A 7,405-nucleotide genomic window follows, 5' to 3' on the forward strand; every position below is an offset into this window, starting at 1 on the left:
TATTGTATTTCCCTAAATTTTCATGTATTTTTCATTCTAAACAGAGCTTTAAATGAATCATTTTAAGAATCAACATTTCTGCTATAAAAGATATACTACAAAGTTGTATGCTAAGTTGGAAAACACTAAAATATCTGAAATGGTCATAAGTTATGGAGCCTTGAGGAAAATTCTTTTTAGAAGCAGTTCTTCCTACTGTCATGTTTTCAAGGCTGGAGAGTAATGCTCTTTCTCATTTTTTTTTTTTTTTAACCAGGAACAATTAAACAAAAAGGTGACCTTTTTCTTAGAAATTCTATAAATTTTGTTTCCTTAATTTTTCCTTGTCTCTCTATTCTTTCCACATAAAGCATCCTTCATTGTCTGTGTATAACATTGATTTTCATTTCAACATATTTTCCTGAATTTTATACACAGGTTAAATATACATTGTTACCAAAAACAAAGCAAAACAACACCTTCAAAAATATATGATTCATCACTGAAAAAAAAAATACAAAATCTGATTTTAAGTTAGCTTTCCTGCTAGATTTTTTAGATGTTAAATATGTTTTCATTATCCCCTGACTTCGTGGCCTCCTTGACTTCAATTTCTCTTTGAATTCAGTCTACCCTTAAACAATGTCAGAGTTACCTTCATAAGAATTAGATTTGATTATGCTTTCCAGAGTTCAACCTCCATAGACTCACTAACATTAATAGGCTAAATGTAGAAGTACTTCACATGAGCTATTTGTGAAATCTTTCATGAATTTCTTTTTGCATTACATTCCTATGGGTGTCATCTACTTCTACTTATTCTCTAGCTCCTTCTCAGCTTCCTTTCCTTAGACCTGTAAATATAGAAAACATATTCTCCACAATTCTAACCCCTCTTGTCTATACTCCTTCTTTTGTACTTTTCCCATAGATATCTCAACTGCTCGTGAGCTGTTTTGGGTTAATATCGTCTACAGCACTAAGCACTTGCCCAGTGTTTTTATGTTCTGTGTTTTTAATGATCTGGTCAGTAGTTCCTCATGAATGCTCTACCAGCACCTTATATTAATTGTGTCTAAAAGACTACTTGAGGGTGCCTGGGTGGCTCAGTTTGTTAAGCGACTGCCTTCGGCTCAGGTCATGATCCTGGAGTCCCGGGATCGAGCCCCACATCGGGCTCCCTGTTCGGCAGGGAGTCTGCTTCTCCCTCTGACCCTCTTCCCTCTCGTGCTCTCTATCTCTCATTCTCTCTCACTCAAATAAATAAATAAAATCTTTAAAAAAAAAAAAAAGACTACTTGATTCCCACGTACCATCCCCCTTCACCATTGCACCACAAAAGTATTTTCTCTTCCTCCCTTCCTTGGATCCATCACTGGCTCCATTATTATCTCAATACTTGGGTTTTATAGTTATTATTGAGTTGTGGAATTGGAAGAAATCTTATCACCGAAGCCATCTCTCGGAATGCATAAATTTCCTCTACAAATTTGATTTTTGGCCAAAGTATCGGTGAACTCAGCAATTATAGGCTAACTTGTGTATTTCCATATTTCCTCAGTATTAGATTGCTACTTTGCCATGAGAGTTAAAAACAATGACCTAGATTCATCCTTTTCTTTTTTCTTCATTACTTTTTTTATTTTTATTTTTTTGCTTATTTCCATTTTCTGTCATTCAATCTCCCCAGTATTCCTCAAATGTAAAACTTCTTTTCCTTTTACACTGTCCACAATTTCAGCCATACTCATGGATCTCTCCCTGAACTATTGCTGCTCTGCTTCAAATATAAAAGAAAGAGACCCTGCCAATGAACATTCAAGAAAACAATCTGAGAGGGGCGCCTGGGTGGCTCAATCGTTAAGTGTCTGCCTTTGGCTCAGGTCATGATCCCAGGGTCCTGGGGTCGAGCCCCACATCAGGTTCCCTGCTCGGTGGGAAGCCTGCTTCCCCTCTCCCACTCCCCCTGCTTGTGTTCCTGCTCTTGCTATCTCTCTCTGTCAAATAAATAAATAAAATCTTAAAAAAAAAAAGAAAACAATCTGAGAGACTGGAAACAGAGTAGCTCACAGAATTTTCTGCCCAGTGGCATTAGTTTCTTATTGTTGCTGTGACAAATTACAACAATTTTGTGTCTTATAACAACACACATTTATTACCATTTACATTTAGAGATCAGAAGTTCCAAAATCTATATGAGTTTCTTCCAGAGGCTTTTTGGGAAAATCCATTTAATTTGCCTTTTCCAGCTTCTAGAGGCTGCCTACATTCCTCGGCTCTTGGTCTCTTCCTTTATCTTCAGAGCCATCAACGTAACTTCTTCAAATATTCAACTCTCTCTCTGTGTCTCACCCTCTATGTCTCTCTGACTATTTCTCTCTTACTCACAGGCTCCTTATCAAGTCCAAGTTGGTGAGAAGGTATGCTGTGGACAAGTACTGTGATCTGGACTCATGCTGAAGCTAGAGGCACCATCTGAGACCACAGATTTCACCACCAGTGGTTTTTAATGGCTCTAACAGCACTCTTTTTAATGTGATTTTTCTGATAAATGGTGAAACATTTCCGCTACTAATTCCTGGAACAGAACGTTTTCCACGTCCCAGTCTCCTGGAGGAGACTCTTATAGTCACATTGATTTGTTATCATTTTCACCAGATCTTTCTGGATATACTCATCTAATTTGGAATGCAGTATATTGTATCTTCTTTCAGTTTTGAGTAGATTATCATTCCCTCTAGAGTTTAGGTTTTTGTTTGTTTATTTATTTTAATATTATTCCTCTTAGTTTCAACTTTTTTCTCATATCTGGGAACAGAGTTCTGAAAGCCAGACTTTTGGTAAATCCTTCACAATTGTAATAGTTCCTTAATTAACTTTTCTGTCTCCAGTATTCCCCCAATTGTTGCATCTTTTATTCCTCTGCTTGTTTAAACTTCTTTGGTAAAGTTTAATGTCTCCTTCTTAAGCACACTGAAGGATTCCCCCAGCCCAACAAATAATATGCAAACTCCCTGTCATTCTATGATCTGCGGACCTTCTATGATCTGTCCTCAAAACTAACTTTAGAGATTTAACTTACATATTTCTCTACCCAGAGCTTATTTTTCATAAGGGAGATACAGCACCTTTCTAACTTCTGCTAGTCATTTAGTTCATATTTTCAAAGGTACCATTTGAAAACTGTGTACAATCAATTGTACAAGGTAAGAGTCACTCACTAGATCTGAAATGGGGTTTCCTCATTACACATAATAATTTCTGTTAATGAAGTTTTATAAGCTAACCATAAATAAGGTGTTTATGTGGTCCATGTTGCTCGGCTATGGGAATCAGGAATGTATATTCACAAGCTCATGTATGAAAATCCTCATCAGTGACTCATTCTTTCTATAAAAACCTTTTTAGTCAGGTGAGAGGTCAATACCACATAACATAGTAACCTGAAAAATGCCTTCAGATTCTTAAAGAAAAAAAAGTTTAAATTGCTTTCCAGATGCTATTTTAAATGTGGCCTCAATATTTATATTCACATTTTGCAACTTATCACTCCTAAAAATAATCAATCTTCCTGGAAATTTTCTATGTTTCAAAAGGTGAAGGGATAGCAGAACTTTCTATCATATGTCTCTTGGACAAGAGCTGGTCTCTGAGATCAAATTCTTTGGCTGTTCTCTGTAAATATTCATATATTCAATAGATCTATATATATAAAACCGTTAGGTTTAATTTTCCCTCACACTGTTCACAGATCATAGTACAAATTCCCAACATGTCATTTCTGTCCTTATCTTTACTCATTGGTAGAACCAGAATGAACCTGAGAGAATATTGTAGATGTTTAGCTGCCCATGCTATTCTTCAAAATGCTTGCCTGGAAAAAAGAAACTCATTGCCATGAGAAATAATACCTCAGTTTTTCAGATCTTCACCGAGAGAAAGTATCCAGCGTTCACAAAATTCAGGCAATCTAAACTAACAATTTCTCCAACTTCTCTTGTTCAACAGTAATAAGTACTCTGGGGAATACATTAAGTATCCTTGGAAAATAAACAGGACGTTGGTGACTTCCGCACAAAATCTTAGGACTTAGGAATGTCATTTAGTTAAAAATAGTATTCAGCAACTGCATTTAGGGATACATTTATTCTAACTTAATTTAAAGTACTTATTTAAATCTGGGGTAAATATGATAGGCTAGTCATTCCAAAGGTCTAAACTGTCCTTTCTAATATAACAAAAATCCTTTATAGAATTATTGAAACAATTAAATGAAATTGAAATCCTCTTTATGACTCTACAAAGCTTATTTACTTATTTATTTATTTGTTTGCTTATTTTCTGAGAGAGAGAGAGAAAGAGGGCATGAGCGGGGGTAAGGGCAGAGGGAGAGAAAATCTCAAGCAGGCTCCATGCTTGGCCTAGAGGCTGATGTGGGGCTTGATCTCACAACCCTGAGATCATGACCTGAGCTGAAATCAAGAGTTGGCTGCTTAACCAACTGAACCACCCAGGTGCCCCTTGTCCATTGTTTTTATGACACCAACAGTAACTGCCCATGTCATATCATGAAATGCAAAACCCGGAGAAGGATAGTCAGACAAGGTCTCAACATGCATGGGCTCATCAGGAGCCATTTCAATGATGGCAGCATCATCAGATTTTAAGATTTTGGGGCCATCTTCCAGTTAGTTTCTCCCCATAAAGGCAATAAATTTTCTTCTTCAATTCAGCAAAGTTACAAGCAATGTGAGTTGTGTGACTTTTTTTTTTTTTTTGCTTTAAATGCATTCTTTATTAACCATATATGGTTCACAGATGTTCTTTTTTTTTTAAATCAACTTTCTAAAGGAATATAATCTTTATGAATGACTTAAATATGGCAGTAAAATTCAAATTCAAAATAGACAACAAATTACAGTTTATATTTATAAAAAAGCTATTAAGTGCAAACAAATTTAGATTATAAATGTATATGTGCGCCTGCACAGGTGCATAGCCATCATTGATTTGGCCTGGATGGTTCAGGAGAAACACTTGAGCCTTGCAGTCAGCTATTTCCTTTCATGGGTCATTTTTTTTTTTTTTTTTCTATCACTAGCCACATCACAATGAATATCTTTGACAGACACATTCTTGACATTGAAGCCCACATTGTCCCCAGGAAGAGCTTTACTCAAAATTTTATGGTGCAGTTTAACAGATTTTACTTCACTTGGAATGCTGACTGGAGCAAAGGTGACCCCCTGCCAAGTTTTAGAACACCAGTCTCTATTCAGCCCACAGAGATAGGGCCCATACCACCAATTTTGTAGACATCCTGCAGGGGCAGAAGAAAGGTCTTACCAGTTGAATAGGTTGGTGGGGGGATGCAATACTGAGCTTCAAGCAACGTGGTTCCACTGGCATTTCCATCTTTATGGGTGATATTGCATTCCTTGAGCCAAGGTATGTTAGCACTTGGCTCCAGCATCTTGTCACCATTTCAACCAGAAACTGGCAAAAGTGTACCTGTATTGAGATTGTACCCAATTTTTTAAATGTTGGTGCTGATTTCTGTAACAATTTCCTCATATCTCTTCCAGCTGAAGAAATCCATTTTGTTAGCAATTAGTTGTTCCACACCCAGTGTGTAAGTCAGAATCTGAATGGAGACACCTGCATCAAATTCATCAGTCTGCATAGATCTTCTTGGAGCTACCTGCTTCAAATTCACCAATACAAGCAGCAACAATCAGAATAGCACAATCAGCCTGAGATGTGCCTGTAATCATGTTCCTGGTAGTCTCTGTATCCTGAGGTATCAGTGATGGTCACATGATACTTACTGGTCTCAAATTTCCACAAAGAGATGTCAATGATGTTACAATACTCATGTTCATCTTTCAGCTTATCCAAAACTCAGACATCCTTGAAGGAGCCTTTCCTATTCCAGCAGTCTCCTTCTAAGATTTTTTAATGATTCTTTGTTGATCCACCACATTTGTAGATCAGATGGCCAGTAGCAGTAAACTTGCCTGAATCTATGGGTCCGATGATAATGTTATTGGTATGAATTTTTTTCTTTCCCATTTAGGCTTAGATTTAGTGGTGGCTTTTACAAATTCTGTGTTCTAGTAACAAAATCATTGTGACACAGATGGAAAGGAAATCTTTTTAATCTTTCTGGATTCCACCCATGGTCTTCAACTAATGACATGTAAACACATTATCTTATACATAAAGATAAAGTTAGCTTTTATCTTGTCTGTGGTTGTTCCATCTTATCTCCCAGCAAGTCTGGAACCACAGCACTAAACTTGACCAAGGGAGGGATTAAATCTACTAAATAGTAGTAGGACTAATTACCTGTTATTTAGAGTCTACCCCAATCTCCCTGGGTGGAATCCTATACTAGCTTATCTCATTGTTATTAAAAATTTATAGATGATGATGATGATGATTTAGTTTATATAACCTGATATTAGCTGCAAACTTGTGCCTAGGCTCCTTGGGCCCAAAATATCTCACACATATTATGATGGTACCTTTGCATACTCTGCTTTGTCTTTATGCAGTCATTTGTAAGTACTTAGAGTATGCAATCCTGTGTGATAGCTGCAGTTGGCATTGTAGGAAAAATAAACGAAATTATCCTCTGATGCAGGTTTGCCTCCCAAGCCACACCTGGTTTGAGGTCACACACACTGATGGGAAGACAATATATTAATGGAATTTGTAGATTTACAGTTGGACAAATAACTAAATTAGGGTTTTTTGTTTTCTGTTTTTGTTTTTAGTTTTAAAGAGAAAAAAATCATCAAGAACTCCTTTGGATTCCTTGGGCTATTTTAGTGAAAATGTAAAATGAAGAAACAAAACTTCAAGGCTGTCAGAAGTCCTTTTTAAAATGCAGAGACATGATTCTGAAAGGGAGACAAGAAGACATACCACCCTTTGATACTCAGTGGAAATCTGAAGCGGCAAAAGATCTTAAGAATGCTTGTACGTTTAGATTCATTTTACAATGATACCAAAGTATCACCTAATTTTACATCTTCGACCAAGTGTTATTCATGCTTTGATAAAAAGTATTCCAACTGCTTGGACTCCATCTAACCCTACTGTTAGGAGGGCAGGATAATTTGTGGTAGGCTATTAGCTCAGGTCCTCCAAACGAAATTCAATTGTGGGAAAATATTAGAAATTATTTTGAACAGAGAAAACAAGATTAAAACACAGAGTAATTTTGAGACTCTTAAGCCAGTGGAAGCATTTCTATAGTTCATTTAAATGAAATAAAATAGGAGACAGATGAGGTAGCTACAAAATTTTAATAGATTACAGTAAATATTAGGTGATCTGACTGATCATCAACTCCTTAGACTATAAAAGGAATGGAACAGATTCACTCAAATTTTCCTAGCCTGAATGATTTTTTTAAATT

General features: G+C 36.4%; 1 pseudogene; it reads right to left on the bottom strand.

The window, feature by feature from the left end:
- Positions 1 to 6,051, bottom strand: part of LOC113915851 — a 115,142-nt pseudogene extending 109,091 nt beyond the window's left edge.
- Between the last annotated feature and the right edge of the window lie 1,354 nt (positions 6,052 to 7,405).

Source organism: Zalophus californianus, chromosome 1, assembly GCF_009762305.2.
Source record: "Zalophus californianus isolate mZalCal1 chromosome 1, mZalCal1.pri.v2, whole genome shotgun sequence".
Lineage (NCBI taxonomy): Eukaryota > Metazoa > Chordata > Mammalia > Carnivora > Otariidae > Zalophus > Zalophus californianus.